At 33.9% G+C, this 18642-nt stretch overlaps 1 non-coding gene and 4 pseudogenes across 1 annotated transcript; all 5 read right to left on the bottom strand.

Annotated features, from left to right (window-relative positions):
• Positions 1 to 1399: 1399 nt before the first annotated feature.
• LOC116650115 (5.8S ribosomal RNA) lies at positions 1400 to 1552 on the bottom strand (annotated as a pseudogene).
• Positions 1553 to 4781: 3229 nt separating this feature from the next.
• LOC6636948 (5.8S ribosomal RNA) lies at positions 4782 to 4934 on the bottom strand (annotated as a pseudogene).
• Positions 4935 to 8174: 3240 nt separating this feature from the next.
• LOC116650114 (5.8S ribosomal RNA) lies at positions 8175 to 8353 on the bottom strand. Its single transcript, XR_004303117.1, has one exon. It is a non-coding gene; the product is annotated as a 5.8S ribosomal RNA (ribosomal RNA).
• Positions 8354 to 12940: 4587 nt separating this feature from the next.
• Positions 12941 to 13093, bottom strand: LOC116650116 (5.8S ribosomal RNA; annotated as a pseudogene).
• A 4586-nt stretch (positions 13094 to 17679) lies between these two features.
• On the bottom strand, positions 17680 to 17831 carry LOC116650122 (5.8S ribosomal RNA; annotated as a pseudogene).
• Between the last annotated feature and the right edge of the window lie 811 nt (positions 17832 to 18642).

The following is an 18642-nucleotide window of genomic DNA, read 5'->3' on the forward strand; positions in this document are numbered from 1 at the left end:
TACCGCGGCTGCTGGCACCAGACTTGCCCTCCAATAAGTCCTTGTTAAAGGATTTAAAGTGTACTTATTCCAATTACAGGGCCTCGGATATGAGTCCTGTATTGTTATTTTTCGTCACTACCTCTACGAGCTGGGAGTGGGTAATTTACGCGCCTGCTGCCTTCCTTAGATGTGGTAGCCGTTTCTCAGGCTCCCTCTCCGGAATCGAACCCTGATTCCCCGTTACCCGTTGCAACCATGGTAGTCCTAGATACTACCATCAAAAGTTGATAGGGCAGACATTTGAAAGATCTGTCGTCGGTACAAGACCATACGATCTGCATGTTATCTAGAGTTCAACCAATAAAACGATCTTGCGATCGCTTGGTTTTAGCCTAATAAAAGCACACGTTCCAAAAGGTCCGTGTTTTAATTGCATGTATTAGCTCTAGAATAACCACAGTTATCCAAGTAACTGTTAACGATCTAAGGAACCATAACTGATATAATGAGCCTTTTGCGGTTTCACTGTTAATTCGTGTGTACTTAGACATGCATAGCTTAATCTTTGAGACAAGCATATAACTACTGGCAGGATCAATCAGAATAATGTTTTTATAATTTGTATGTACAAAATATACATACATATTTACAAAATGTATTTACATTACAACTTAATATATTTTTGAATAAAAAATATATTATAGATATAGATGGTTACATAGCATTTCATGTTCGGTAATTTACGTTTTACATTTTTTAAGATTCACCACATATTATATCTATATGAAAATATATACAATTCGTTCAAAAATATCTTTATATGTACACTTACTTAATATATATTTTATCACACATTGTTTAATACCATAATGGAATAAACACTTTAATTTTGATGACAAACTTGATCATTTATTTATATGTATAAATTATGTATGCATAACTTGCAAACATAATTATGCGATAAAAATATATTAAGTAAAACAAGTCACATACTATATTAAATAGTATGTAAAATGTTAAAGTTTCAATTATGACAAATATTTAAAATAATTCCAAAAATTTTAGAAACTTTTTTTCCAGCGTACTAATCGTCCATACATCTGTATGAATCGAATTTCCACTGGATGCAATTGTTAAATTTTACGATAAAAGGAAACCCATTTGTTTACTCGATGTAGTAACAATAAAATTATTACAAACAACACATCTTGGCTTGAAAGTTTTACAATTATCTTTTTTTCTTAATATCGTAAGCCAAATGTTATACAACATAACAAATAACGATATCTAATAATTTATGCATATCAGGGATATCAGGGATATCTATCCAATAATATACCATATGCTTGAAACTTCGAAAAATTTTAAACAACTTAATTAGCAAAGTCTTACAACCCTCAACCTTATGTAGTCCAAGCAGCACTATAAAATTAATTAAAGTACAAAACAGCATGGACTGCGATATGCGTTCAAAATGTCGATGTTCATGTGTCCTGCAGTTCACACGATGACGCACAGTTTGCTGCGTTCTTCATCGACCCATGAGCCGAGTGATCCACCGCTTAGAGTGATAATTTATATTGGTTTATTTCATTACGTCACAAATGTTTTTATTGAAAGAAATTAAAAATACACCATTTTACTGGCATACATCAATTCCTTCAATAAAATTGTTTATACCTAAATTGTGTTGCGAAATGTCTTAGTTTTACATATACTTTAAAAATATGGTATGAATAAAATTTTTATATAGATACAAGAATTAAATATTTGTATAGAAATATGCAAAGCATTATACTGAAAATAGGTACAACACATAAAATGTAGGTTGTTGTGTTTATATAATGTATGCGCATATAAAAATGAACAATACATCTGTGCAATGCATGTATATTATGGTACATATACACGCAAGTTTTTCATCATTAAAACGCATAAAAACAGACAAATCCCAAATTAAAAATGGCAGATATTATATTAATATATATTAATTTGGCATAAGTATGTGTAAATGTTTTAAATGATTATTCATTTATATTCAAAAAAATTTTACTTATTTCTATATATAAAAATGAATAAAAATGAATAATCAAGTTCGATCAACTTTTGCGGAACAAACGCAACACACAAGGCGTCACAGTGATCACGTCCGGAGATCTCACTAAATAATTCAATCGGTAGCAGCGACGGGCACTGTGTACAAAGGGCAGGGACGTTATTTACTGGGAATTCCAAGTTCATGTGAACAGTTTCAGTTCACAATCCCAAGCATGAAAGTGGTTCAGCGGCTTACCCGGACCTCTCGGTCTAGGAAATACACGTTGATACTTTCATTTTGGCGCGCGTGCAGCCCAGGACATCTAAGGACATCACAGACCTGTTATTGCTCAATCTCATTATTGCTAGACGCAGTTTGTCCATTTCAGAAGCTAGTATCCTTATAATGGGGCAAACCAACAGGTACGGCTCCACTTATATAAACACATTCAAACACAATAAACATTTTACTGCCACTATGAATGAACGCTATATAAGCTTCAACACCATAATCCTGAAGATATCTATTTAATATATTTGAGTCTCGTTCGTTATCGGAATTAACCAGACAAATCACTCCACGAACTAAGAACGGCCATGCACCACCACCCATAGATTCGAGAAAGAGCTGTCGATCGGACATACACACTTATGTTCGAACCTGGTAAGTTTTCCCGTGTTGAGTAAAATAAAGCCGCAGGCTACACTCGTGGCGGTGCCCTTCCGTCAATTCCTTTAAGTTTCAGCTTTGCAACCATACTTCCCCCGGAGCCCAAAAGCTTTGGTTTCCCGGGAAGCGACTGAGAGAGCCATAAAAGTAGCTACACCCAATTGCTAGCTGGCATCGTTTATGGTTAGAGCTAGGGCGGTATCTGATCGGCTTCGAACCTCTAACTTTCGTTCTTGATTAATGAAAGCATCTTTGGCAAATGCTTTCGCTTAAGCAAGTCTTACGACGGTCCAAGAATTTCACCTCTCGCGTCGTAATACTAATGCCCCCAAACTGTTTCTATTAATCAGTACCTCTTGATCCATCCATCCAACCAATGAAAGCAGAACAGAGGTCTTATTTCATTATCCCATGTACAGAATATTCAGGCATTTGAGGCCTGCTTAAATCACTCTAATTTGTTCAAAGTAATTGTACCGGCCCACAATAACACTCGATAAAGAGCACTATTGCAGGCTTTTAACTACAACGAATATATAAAAATATAAAAGTATTTAATTTAATATAAGAACTCCACCGGTAATACGCTTACATACATAAAGGTATAGTACTAACTACAATTGTAAGTTGTACTACCCGTATGAAGCACAAGTTCAACTACGAACGTTTTAACCGCAACAACTTTAATATACGCTATTGGAGCTGGAATTACCGCGGCTGCTGGCACCAGACTTGCCCTCCAATAGGTCCTTGTTAAAGGATTTAAAGTGTACTTATTCCAATTACAGGGCCTCGGATATGAGTCCTGTATTGTTATTTTTCGTCACTACCTCCACGAGCTGGGAGTGGGTAATTTACGCGCCTGCTGCCTTCCTTAGATGTGGTAGCCGTTTCTCAGGCTCCCTCTCCGGAATCGAACCCTGATTCCCCGTTACCCGTTGCAACCATGGTAGTCCTAGATACTACCATCAAAAGTTGATAGGGCAGACATTTGAAAGATCTGTCGTCGGTACAAGACCATAAGATGTGCATGTTATCTAGAGTTCAACCAATAAAACGATCTTGCGATCGCTTGGTTTTAGCCTAATAAAAGCACACGTTCCAAAAGGTCCGTGTTTTAATTGCATGTATTAGCTCTAGAATTACCACAGTTATCCAAGTAACTGTTAACGATCTAAGGAACCATAACTGATATAATGAGCCTTTTGCGGTTTCACTGTTAATTCGTGTGTACTTAGACATGCATAGCTTAATCTTTGAGACAAGCATATAACTACTGGCAGGATCAATCAGAATAATGTTTTTATAATTTGTATGTACAAAATATACATACATATTTACAAAATGTATTTACATTACAACTTAATATATTTTTGAATAAAAAATATACTATAGATATTAATGTTAAATATAAACGAATATGGCCATTGTTACATAGCATTTCATGTTCGGTAATTTACGTTTCACATTTTTTAAGATTCACCACATATTATGTCTATATGAAAATATATACAATTCGTTCAAAAATATCTTTATATGTACACTTACTTAATATATATTTTATCACACATTGTTTAATACCATAATGGAATAAACACTTTAATTTTGATGACAAACTTGATAATTTATTTATATGTATAAATTATGTATGCATAACTTGCAAACATAATTATGCGATAAAAATATATTAAGTAAAACAAGTCACATACTATATTAAATAGTATGTAAAATGTTAAAGTTTCAATTATGACAAATATTTAAAATAATTACAAAAATTTTAGAAACTTTCTTTCCAGCGTACTTATCGTCCATACATCTGTATGAATCGAATTTCCACTGGATGCAATTGTTAAATTTTACGATAAAAGGAAACCCATTTGTTTACTCGATGTAGTAACAATAAAATTATTACAAACAACACATCTTGGCTTGAAAGTTTCACAATTATCTTTTTTTCTTAATATATATATCTAATAATTTATGCATATCAGGGATATCTATCCAATAATATACCATATGCTTAAAAACTACGAAAAATTTTAAACAACTTAATTAGCAAAGTCTTACAAACCTCAACCATATGTAGTCCAAGCAGCACTATAAAATTAATAAAAGTACAAAACAGCATGGACTGCGATATGCGTTCAAAATGTCGATGTTCATGTGTCCTGCAGTTCACACGATGACGCACAGTTTGCTGCGTTCTTCATCGACCCATGAGCCGAGTGATCCACCGTTTAGAGTGATAATTTATATTGGTTTATTTCATTACGTCACAAATGTTTTTATTGAAAGAAATTAAAAATACACCATTTTACTGGCATACATCAATTCCTTCAATAAAATTGTTTATACCTAAATTCTGTTGCGAAATGTCTTAGTTTTACATATACTTTAAAAATATGGTATGAATAAAATTTTTATATAGATACAAGAATTAAATATTTGTATAGAAATATGCAAAGCATTAACCTGAAAACAGGTACAACACATAAAATTTAGGTTGTTGCGTTTATATAATGTATGCGCATATAAAAATGCACAATACATCTGTGCAACGCATGTATATTATGGTACATATACACGCAAGTTTTTCATCATTAAAACGCATAAAAACAGACAAATCCCAAATTAAAAATGGCAGATATTATATTAATATATATTCATTTGGCATAAGTATGTGTAAATGGTATAAATGATTATTCATTTATATTCAGAAAAATTTTACTTATTTCTATATATAAAAATGAACATTATACAATAATGATCCTTCACCTGTAAATAATCAAGTTCGGTCAACTTTTGGGGAACAAACGCAACACACAAGGCGTCACAGTGATCACGTCCGGAGATCTCACTAAATAATTCAATCGGTAGCAGCGACGGGCAGTATGTACAAAGGGCAGGGACGTAATTTACTGGGAATTCCAAGTTCATGTGAACAGTTTCAGTTCACAATCCCAAGCATGAAAGTGGTTCAGCGGCTTACCCGGACCTCTCGGTCTAGGAAATACACGTTGATACTTTCATTGTAGCGCGCATGCAGCCCAGGACATCTAAGGACATCACAGACCTGTTATTGCTCAATCTCATTATTGCTAGACGCAGTTTGTCCATTTCAGAAGCTAGTATCCTTATAATGGGGCAAACCAACAGGTAGGGCTCCACTTATATAAACACATTCAAACACAATAAACATTTTACTGCCACTTTGAATGAACGCTATATAAGCTTCAACACCATAATCCTGAAAATATCTATTTAATATATTTGAGTCTTGTTCGCTATCGGAATTAACCAGACAAATCACTCCACGAACTAAGAACGGCCATGCACCACCACCCATAGATTCGATAAAGAGCTATCGATCGGACATACACACTTATGTTCGAACCTGGTAAGTTTTCCCGTGTTGAGTAAAATAAAGCCGCAGGCTACACTCGTGGCGGTGCCCTTCCGTCAATTCCTTTAAGTTTCAGCTTTGCAACCATACTTCCCCCGGAGCCCAAAAGCTTTGGTTTCCCGGGAAGCGACTGAGAGAGCCATAAAAGTAGCTACACCCAATTGCTAGCTGGCATCGTTTATGGTTAGAGCTAGGGCGGTATCTGATCGCCTTCGAACCTCTAACTTTTGTTCTTGATTAATTAAAACATCTTTGGCAAATGCTTTCGCTTAAGCAAGTCTTACGACGGTCCAAGAATTTCACCTCTCGCGTCGTAATACTAATGCCCCCAAACTGTTTCTATTAATCAGTACCTCTTGATCCATCCATCCAACCAATGAGAGCAGAACAGAGGTCTTATTTCATTATCCCATGTACAGAATATTCAGGCATTTGAGGCCTGCTTAAAGCACTCTAATTTGTTCAAAGTAATTGTACCGGCCCACAATAACACTCGATAAAGAGCACTATTGCAGGCTTTTAACTACAACGAATATGTAAAAATATACAAGTATTTAATTTAATATAAGAACTCCACCGGTAATACGCTTACATACATAAAGGTATAGTACTAACTACAATTGTAAGTTGTACTACCCGTATGAAGCACAAGTTCAACTACGAACGTTTTAACCGCAACAACTTTAATATACGCTATTGGAGCTGGAATTACCGCGGCTGCTGGCACCAGACTTGCCCTCCAATAGGTCCTTGTTAAAGGATTTAAAGTGTACTTATTCCAATTACAGGGCCTCGGATATGAGTCCTGTATTGTTATTTTTCGTCACTACCTCCACGAGCTGGGAGTGGGTAATTTACGCGCCTGCTGCCTTCCTTAGATGTGGTAGCCGTTTCTCAGGCTCCCTCTCCGGAATCGAACCCTGATTCCCCGTTACCCGTTGCAACCATGGTAGTCCTAGATACTACCATCAAAAGTTGATAGGGCAGACATTTGAAAGATCTGTCGTCGGTACAAGACCATACGATCTGCATGTTATCTAGAGTTCAACCAATAAAACGATCTTGCGATCGCTTGGTTTTAGCCTAATAAAAGCACACGTTCCAAAAGGTCCGTGTTTTAATTGCATGTATTAGCTCTAGAATAACCACAGTTATCCAAGTAACTGTTAACGATCTAAGGAACCATAACTGATATAATGAGCCTTTTGCGGTTTCACTGTTAATTCGTGTGTACTTAGACATGCATAGCTTAATCTTTGAGACAAGCATATAACTACTGGCAGGATCAATCAGAATAATGTTTTTATAATTTGTATGTACAAAATATACATACATATTTACAAAATGTATTTACATTACAACTTAATATATTTTTGAATAAAAAATATATTATAGATATAGATGGTTACATAGCATTTCATGTTCGGTAATTTACGTTTCACATTTTTTAAGATTCACCACATATTATGTCTATATGAAAATATATACAATTCGTTCAAAAATATCTTTATATGTACACTTACTTAATATATATTTTATCACACATTGTTTAATACCATAATGGAATAAACACTTTAATTTTGATGACAAACTTGATAATTTATTTATATGTATAAATTATGTATGCATAACTTGCAAACATAATTATGCGATAAAAATATATTAAGTAAAACAAGTCACATACTATATTAAATAGTATGTAAAATGTTAAAGTTTCAATTATGACAAATATTTAAAATAATTTCAAAAATTTTAGAAACTTTTTTTCCAGCGTACTAATCGTCCATACATCTGTATGAATCGAATTTCCACTGGATGCAATTGTTAAATTTTACGATAAAAGGAAACCCATTTGTTTACTCGATGTAGTAACAATAAAATTATTACAAACAACACATCTTGGCTTGAAAGTTTTACAATTATCTTTTTTTCTTAATATCGTAAGCCAAATGTTATACAACATAACAAATAACGATATCTAATAATTTATGCATATCAGGGATATCAGGGATATCTATCCAATAATATACCATATGCTTGAAACTTCGAAAAATTTTAAACAACTTAATTAGCAAAGTGTTACAACCCTCAACCATATGTAGTCCAAGCAGCACTATAAAATTAATTAAAGTACAAAACAGCATGGACTGCGATATGCGTTCAAAATGTCGATGTTCATGTGTCCTGCAGTTCACACGATGACGCACAGTTTGCTGCGTTCTTCATCGACCCATGAGCCGAGTGATCCACCGCTTAGAGTGATAATTTATATTGGTTTATTTCATTACGTCACAAATGTTTTTATTGAAAGAAATTAAAATACACCATTTTACTGGCATACATCAATTCCTTCAATAAAATTGTTTATACCTAAATTGTGTTGCGAAATGTCTTAGTTTTACATATACTTTAAAAATATGGTATGAATAAAATTTTTATATAGATACAAGAATTAAATATTTGTATAGAAATATGCAAAGCATTAACCTGAAAACAGGTACAACACATAAAATTTAGGTTGTTGTGTTTATATAATGTATGCGCATATAAAAATGAACAATACATCTGTGCAATGCATGTATATTATGGTACATATACACGCAAGTTTTTCATCATTAAAACGCATAAAAACAGACAAATCCCATATTAAAAATGGCAGATATTATATTAATATATATTAATTTGGCATAAGTATGTGTAAATGTTTTAAATGATTATTCATTTATATTCAGAAAAATTTTACTTATTTCTATATATAAAATGAATAAAAATGAATAATCAAGTTCGGTCAACTTTTGCGGAACAAACGCAACACACAAGGCGTCACAGTGATCACGTCCGGAGATCTCACTAAATAATTCAATCGGTAGCAGCGACGGGCACTGTGTACAAAGGGCAGGGACGTTATTTACTGGGAATTCCAAGTTCATGTGAACAGTTTCAGTTCACAATCCCAAGCATGAAAGTGGCTCAGCGGCTTACCCGGACCTCTCGGTCTAGGAAATACACGTTGATACTTTCATTGTAGCGCGCGTGCAGCCCAGGACATCTAAGGACATCACAGACCTGTTATTGCTCAATCTCATTATTGCTAGACGCAGTTTGTCCATTTCAGAAGCTAGTATCCTTATAATGGGGCAAACCAACAGGTAGGGCTCCACTTATATAAACACATTCAAACACAATAAACATTTTACTGCCACTATGAATGAACGCTTTATAAGCTTCAACACCATAATCCTGAAGATATCTATTTAATATATTTGAGTCTCGTTCGTTATCGGAATTAACCAGACAAATCACTCCACGAACTAAGAACGGCCATGCACCACCACCCATAGATTCGAGAAAGAGCTGTCGATCGGACATACACACTTATGTTCGAACCTGGTAAGTTTTCCCGTGTTGAGTAAAATAAAGCCGCAGGCTACACTCGTGGCGGTGCCCTTCCGTCAATTCCTTTAAGTTTCAGCTTTGCAACCATACTTCCCCCGGAGCCCAAAAGCTTTGGTTTCCCGGGAAGCGACTGAGAGAGCCATAAAAGTAGCTACACCCAATTGCTAGCTGGCATCGTTTATGGTTAGAGCTAGGGCGGTATCTGATCGGCTTCGAACCTCTAACTTTCGTTCTTGATTAATGAAAGCATCTTTGGCAAATGCTTTCGCTTAAGCAAGTCTTACGACGGTCCAAGAATTTCACCTCTCGCGTCGTAATACTAATGCCCCCAAACTGTTTCTATTAATCAGTACCTCTTGATCCATCCATCCAACCAATGAAAGCAGAACAGAGGCCTTATTTCATTATCCCATGTACAGAATATTCAGGCATTTGAGGCCTGCTTAAATCACTCTAATTTGTTCAAAGTAATTGTACCGGCCCACAATAACACTCGATAAAGAGCACTATTGCAGGCTTTTAACTACAACGAATATATAAAAATATACAAGTATTTAATTTAATATAAGAACTCCACCGGTAATACGCTTACATACATAAAGGTATAGTACTAACTACAATTGTAAGTTGTACTACCCGTATGAAGCACAAGCTCAACTACGAACGTTTTAACCGCAACAACTTTAATATACGCTATTGGAGCTGGAATTACCGCGGCTGCTGGCACCAGACTTGCCCTCCAATAGGTCCTTGTTAAAGGATTTAAAGTGTACTTATTCCAATTACAGGGCCTCGGATATGAGTCCTGTATTGTTATTTTTCGTCACTACCTCCACGAGCTGGGAGTGGGTAATTTACGCGCCTGCTGCCTTCCTTAGATGTGGTAGCCGTTTCTCAGGCTCCCTCTCCGGAATCGAACCCTGATTCCCCGTTACCCGTTGCAACCATGGTAGTCCTAGATACTACCATCAAAAGTTGATAGGGCAGACATTTGAAAGATCTGTCGTCGGTACAAGACCATAAGATCTGCATGTTATCTAGAGTTCAACCAATAAAACGATCTTGCGATCGCTTGGTTTTAGCCTAATAAAAGCACACGTTCCAAAAGGTCCGTGTTTTAATTGCATGTATTAGCTCTAGAATTACCACAGTTATCCAAGTAACTGTTAACGATCTAAGGAACCATAACTGATATAATGAGCCTTTTGCGGTTTCACTGTTAATTCGTGTGTACTTATAAAGACATGCATTAATCTTTGAGACAAGCATATAACTACTGGCAGGATCAATCAGAATAATTTTTTTATAATTTGTATGTACAAAATATACATATATATTTACAAAATGTATTTACATTACAACTTAATATATTTTTGAATAAAAAATATACTATAGATATTAATGTTAAATATAAACGAATATGGCCATTGTTACATAGCATTTCATGTTCGGTAATTTACGTTTCACATTTTTTAAGATTCACCACATATTATGTCTATATGAAAATATATACAATTCGTTCAAAAATATCTTTATATGTACACTTACTTAATATATATTTTATCACACATTGTTTAATACCATAATGGAATAAACACTTTAATTTTGATGACAAACTTGATAATTTATTTATATGTATAAATTATGTATGCATATTATGCATAACTTGCAAACATAATTATGCGATAAAAATATATTAAGTAAAACAAGTCACATACTATATTAAATAGTATGTAAAATGTTAAAGTTTCAATTATGACAAATATTTAAAATAATTTCAAAAATTTTAGAAACTTTTTTTCCAGCGTACTAATCGTCCATACATCTGTATGAATCGAATTTCCACTGGATGCAATTGTTAAATTTTACGATAAAAGGAAACCCATTTGTTTACTCGATGTAGTAACAATAAAATTATTACAAACAACACATCTTGGCTTGAAAGTTTCACAATTATCTTTTTTTCTTAATATATATATCTAATAATTTATGCATATCAGGGATATCAGGGATATCTATCCAATAATACAACTTTAATATACGCTATTGGAGCTGGAATTACCGCGGCTGCTGGCACCAGACTTGCCCTCCAATAGGTCCTTGTTAAAGGATTTAAAGTGTACTTATTCCAATTACAGGGCCTCGGATATGAGTCCTGTATTGTTATTTTTCGTCACTACCTCCACGAGCTGGGAGTGGGTAATTTACGCGCCTGCTGCCTTCCTTAGATGTGGTAGCCGTTTCTCAGGCTCCCTCTCCGGAATCGAACCCTGATTCCCCGTTACTCGTTGCAACCATGGTAGTCCTAGATACTACCATCAAAAGTTGATAGGGCAGACATTTGAAAGATCTGTCGTCGGTACAAGACCATAAGATCTGCATGTTATCTAGAGTTCAACCAATAAAACGATCTTGCGATCGCTTGGTTTTAGCCTAATAAAAGCACACGTTCCAAAAGGTCCGTGTTTTAATTGCATGTATTAGCTCTAGAATTACCACAGTTATCCAAGTAACTGTTAACGATCTAAGGAACCATAACTGATATAATGAGCCTTTTGCGGTTTCACTGTTAATTCGTGTGTACTTAGACATGCATAGCTTAATCTTTGAGACAAGCATATAACTACTGGCAGGATCAATCAGAATAATGTTTTTATAATTTGTATGTACAAAATATACATATATATTTACAAAATGTATTTACATTACAACTTAATATATTTTTGAATAAAAAATATACTATAGATATTAATGTTAAATATAAACGAATATGGCCATTGTTACATAGCATTTCATGTTCGGTAATTTACGTTTCACATTTTTTAAGATTCACCACATATTATGTCTATATGAAAATATATACAATTCGTTCAAAAATATCTTTATATGTACACTTACTTAATATATATTTTATCACACATTGTTTAATACCATAATGGAATAAACACTTTAATTTTGATGACAAACTTGATAATTTATTTATATGTATAAATTATGTATGCATATTATGCATAACTTGCAAACATAATTATGCGATAAAAATATATTAAGTAAAACAAGTCACATACTATATTAAATAGTATGTAAAATGTTAAAGTTTCAATTATGACAAATATTTAAAAATAATTTCAAAAATTTTAGAAACTTTCTTTCCAGCGTACTTATCGTCCATACATCTGTATGAATCGAATTTCCACTGGATGCAATTGTTAAATTTTACGATAAAAGGAAACCCATTTGTTTACTCGATGTAGTAACAATAAAATTATTACAAACAACACATCTTGGCTTGAAAGTTTCACAATTATCTTTTTTTCTTAATATATATATCTAATAATTTATGCATATCAGGGATATCTATCCAATAATATACCATATGCTTAAAAACTACGAAAAATTTTAGACAACTTAATTAGCAAAGTCTTACAAACCTCAACCATATGTAGTCCAAGCAGCACTATAAAATTAATAAAAGTACAAAACAGCATGGACTGCGATATGCGTTCAAAATGTCGATGTTCATGTGTCCTGCAGTTCACACGATGACGCACAGTTTGCTGCGTTCTTCATCGACCCATGAGCCGAGTGATCCACCGTTTAGAGTGATAATTTATATTGGTTTATTTCATTACGTCACAAATGTTTTTATTGAAAGAAATTAAAAATACACCATTTTACTGGCATACATCAATTCCTTCAATAAAATTGTTTATACCTAAATTCTGTTGCGAAATGTCTTAGTTTTACATATACTTTAAAAATATGGTATGAATAAAATTTTTATATAGATACAAGAATTAAATATTTTTATAGAAATATGCAAAGCATTAACCTGAAAACAGGTACAACACATAAAATTTAGGTTGTTGTGTTTATATAATGTATGCGCATATAAAAATGCACAATACATCTGTGCAACGCATGTATATTATGGTACATATACACGCAAGTTTTTCATCATTAAAACGCATAAAAACAGACAAATCCCAAATTAAAAATGGCAGATATTATATTAATATATATTCATTTGGCATAAGTATGTGTAAATGGTATAAATGATTATTCATTTATATTCAGAAAAATTTTACTTATTTTTATATATAAAAATGAACATTATACAATAATGATCCTTCACCTGTAAATAATCAAGTTCGGTCAACTTTTGGGGAACAAACGCAACACACAAGGCGTCACAGTGATCACGTCCGGAGATCTCACTAAATAATTCAATCGGTAGCAGCTACGGGCAGTGTGTACAAAGGGCAGGGACGTAATTTACTGGGAATTCCAAGTTCATGTGAACAGTTTCAGTTCACAATCCCAAGCATGAAAGTGGTTCAGCGGCTTACCCGGACCTCTCGGTCTAGGAAATACACGTTGATACTTTCATTGTAGCGCGCATGCAGCCCAGGACATCTAAGGACATCACAGACCTGTTATTGCTCAATCTCATTATTGCTAGACGCAGTTTGTCCATTTCAGAAGCTAGTATCCTTATAATGGGGCAAACCAACAGGTACGGCTCCACTTATATAAACACATTCAAACACAATAAACATTTTTACTGCCACTTTGAATGAACGCTATATAAGCTTCAACACCATAATCCTGAAAATATCTATTTAATATATTTGAGTCTTGTTCGCTATCGGAATTAACCAGACAAATCACTCCACGAACTAAGAACGGCCATGCACCACCACCCATAGATTCGATAAAGAGCTGTCGATCGGACATACACACTTATGTTCGAACCTGGTAAGTTTTCCCGTGTTGAGTAAAAATAAAGCCGCAGGCTACAATCGTGGCGGTGCCCTTCCGTCAATTCCTTTAAGTTTCAGCTTTGCAACCATACTTCCCCCGGAGCCCAAAAGCTTTGGTTTCCCGGGAAGCGACTGAGAGAGCCATAAAAGTAGCTACACCCAATTGCTAGCTGGCATCGTTTATGGTTAGAGCTAGGGCGGTATCTGATCGGCTTCGAACCTCTAACTTTCGTTCTTGATTAATGAAAGCATCTTTGGCAAATGCTTTCGCTTAAGCAAGTCTTACGACGGTCCAAGAATTTCACCTCTCGCGTCGTAATACTAATGCCCCCAAACTGTTTCTATTAATCAGTACCTCTTGATCCATCCATCCAACCAATGAAAGCAGAACAGAGGTCTTATTTCATTATCCCATGTACAGAATATTCAGGCATTTGAGGCCTGCTTAAATCACTCTAATTTGTTCAAAGTAATTGTACCGGCCCACAATAACACTCGATAAAGAGCACTATTGCAGGCTTTTAACTACAACGAATATATAAAAATATACAAGTATTTAATTTAATATAAGAACTCCACCGGTAATACGCTTACATACATAAAGGTATAGTATTAACTACAATTGTAAGTTGTACTACCCGTATGAAGCACAAGTTCAACTACGAACGTTTTAACCGCAACAACTTTAATATACGCTATTGGAGCTGGAATTACCGCGGCTGCTGGCACCAGACTTGCCCACCAATAAGTCCCTGTTAAAGGATTAAAAGTGTACTTATTCCAATTACAGGGCCTCGGATATGAGTCCTGTATTGTTATTTTTCGTCACTACCTCCACGAGCTGGGAGTGGGTAATTTACGCGCCTGCTGCCTTCCTTAGATGTGGTAGCCGTTCTTCTCAGGCTCCCTCTCCGGAATCGAACCCTGATTCCCCGTTACCCGTTGCAACCATGGTAGTCCTAGATACTACCATCAAAAGTTGATAGGGCAGACATTTGAAAGATCTGTCGTCGGTACAAGACCATAAGATCTGCATGTTATCTAGAGTTCAACCAATAAAACGATCTTGCGATCGCTTGGTTTTAGCCTAATAAAAGCACACGTTCCAAAAGGTCCGTGTTTTAATTGCATGTATTAGCTCTAGAATTACCACAGTTATCCAAGTAACTGTTAACGATCTAAGGAACCATAACTGATATAATGAGCCTTTTGCGGTTTCACTGTTAATTCGTGTGTACTTAGACATGCATAGCTTAATCTTTGAGACAAGCATATAACTACTGGCAGGATCAATCAGAATAATGTTTTTATAATTTGTATGTACAAAATATACATACATATTTACAAAATGTATTTACATTACAACTTAATATATTTTTGAATAAAAAATATACTATAGATATAGATGGTTACATAGCATTTCATGTTCGGTAATTTACGTTTCACATTTTTTAAGATTCACCACATATTATATCTATATGAAAATATATACAATTCGTTCAAAAATATCTTTATATGTACACTTACTTAATATATATTTTATCACACATTGTTTTAATACCATAATGGAATAAACACTTTAATTTTGATGACAAACTTGATAATTTCTTATATGTATAAATTATGTATGCATATTATGCATAACTTGCAAACATAATTATGCGATAAAAATATATTAAGTAAAACAAGTCACATACTATATTAAATAGTATGTAAAATGTTAAAGTTTCAATTATGACAAATATTTAAAATAATTTCAAAAATTTTAGAAACTTTTTTTCCAGCGTACTAATCGTCCATACATCTGTATGAATCGAATTTCCACTGGATGCAATTGTTAAATTTTACGATAAAAGGAAACCCATTGTTTACTCGATGTAGTAACAATAAAATTATTACAAACAACACATCTTGGCTTGAAAAGTTTCACAATTATCTTTTTTTTCTTAATATATATATCTAATAATTTATGCATATCAGGGATATCAGGGATATCTATCCAATAATACAACTCTAATATACGCTATTGGAGCTGGAATTACCGCGGCTGCTGGCACCAGACTTGCCCTCCAATAGGTCCTTGTTAAAGGATTTAAAGTGTACTTATTCCAATTACAGGGCCTCGGATATGAGTCCTGTATTGTTATTTTTCGTCACTACCTCCACGAGCTGGGAGTGGGTAATTTACGCGCCTGCTGCCTTCCTTAGATGTGGTAGCCGTTTCTCAGGCTCCCTCTCCGGAATCGAACCCTGATTCCCCGTTACTCGTTGCAACCATGGTAGTCCTAGATACTACCATCAAAAGTTGATAGGGCAGACATTGAAAGATCTGTCGTCGGTACATGACCATAAGATCTGCATGTTATCTAGAGTTCAACCAATAAAACGATCTTGCGATCGCTTGGTTTTAGCCTATAAAAGCACACGTTCCAAAAGGTCCGTGTTTTAATTGCATGTATTAGCTCTAGAATTACCACAGTTATCCAAGTAACTGTTAACGATCTAAGGAACCATAACTGATATAATGAGCCTTTTGCGGTTTCACTGTTAATTCGTGTGTACATAGACATGCATAGCTTAATCTTTGAGACAAGCATATAACTACTGGCAGGATCAATCAGAATAATGTTTTTATAATTTGTATGTACAAATATACATATATATTTACAAAATGTATTTACATTACAACTTAATATATTTTTGAATAAAAAATATACTATAGATATTAATGTTAAATATAAAGGAATATGGCCATTGTTACATAGCATTTCATGTTCGGTAATTTACGTTTCACATTTTTTAAGATTCACCACATATTATGTCTATATGAAAATATATACAATTCGTTCAAAAATATCTTTATATGTACACTTACTTAATATATATTTTATCACACATTGTTTAATACCATAATGGAATAAACACTTTAATTTTGATGACAAACTTGATAATTTATTTATATGTATAAATTATGTATGCATATTATGCATAACTTGCAAACATAATTATGCGATAAAAATATATTAAGTAAAAACAAGTCACATACTATATTAAATAGTAATTGTAAATGTTAAAGTTTCAATTATGACAAATATTTAAAATAATTACAAAAATTTTAGAAACTTTCTTTCCAGCGTACTTATCGTCCATACATCTGTATGAATCGAATTTCACTGGATGCAATGTTAAATTTTACGATAAAGGAAACCCATTTGTTTACTCGATGTAGTAACAATAAAATTATTACAAACAAACACATCTTGGCTTGAAAGTTTTTCACAATATCTTTTTTCTTAATATATATATCTAATAATTTATGCATATCAGGGATATCTATCCAAAATATACCATATGATTAAAAACTACGAAAAATTTTAAACAACTTAATTAGCAAAGTCCTTACAAACCTCAACCATATGTAGTCCAAGCAGCACTATAAAATTAATAAAAGTACAAACAGCATGGACTGCGATATGCGTTCAAAATGTCGATGTTCATGTGTCCTGCAGTTCACACGATGACGCACAGTTTGCTGCGTTCTTCATCGACCCATGAGCCGAGTGATCCACCGTTTAGAGTGATAATTTATATTGGTTTATTTCATTACGTCACAAATGTTTTTATTGAAAGAAATTAAAAATACACCATTTTATGGCATACATCAATTCCTTCAATAAAATTGTTTATACCTAAATTCTGTTGCGAATGTCTTTAGTTTTACATATACTTTAAAAATATGGTATGAATAAAATTTTATATAGATACAAGAATTAAATATTTTTATAGAAATATGCAAAGCATTAACCTGAAAACAGGTACAACACATAAAATTTAGGTTGTTGTGTTTATATAATGTATGCGCATATAAAAAGCACAATACATCTGTGGCAACGCATTGTATATTATGGTACATATACACGCAAGTTTTCTTATCATTAAAACGCATAAAAACAGACAAATCCCAAATTAAAAATGGCAGATATTATATTAATATATTCATTTGGCATAAGTATGTGTAAATGGTATAAATGATTATTCATTTATATTCAGAAAAATTTTACTTATTTCTATATAAAATGAACATTATACAATAATGATCCTTCACCTGTAAATAATCAAGTTCGGTCAACTTTTGGGGAACAAACGCAACACACAAGGCGTCACAGTGATCACGTCCGGAGATCTCACTAAATAATTCAATCGGTAAGCAGCGACGGGCAGTGTGTACAAAGGGCAGGGACGTATTTACTGGGAATTCCAAGTTCATGTGAACAGTTTCAGTTCCCAATCCCAAGCATGAAGTGGTTCAGCGGCTTACCCGGACCTCTCGTCTAGGAAATACACGTTGATACTTTCATTGTAGCGCGCATGCAGCCCAGGACATCTAAGGA

Source organism: Drosophila virilis, unplaced genomic scaffold (assembly GCF_030788295.1).
Source record: "Drosophila virilis strain 15010-1051.87 unplaced genomic scaffold, Dvir_AGI_RSII-ME tig00001981, whole genome shotgun sequence".
NCBI classification, from domain to species: Eukaryota; Metazoa; Arthropoda; class Insecta; order Diptera; family Drosophilidae; genus Drosophila; species Drosophila virilis.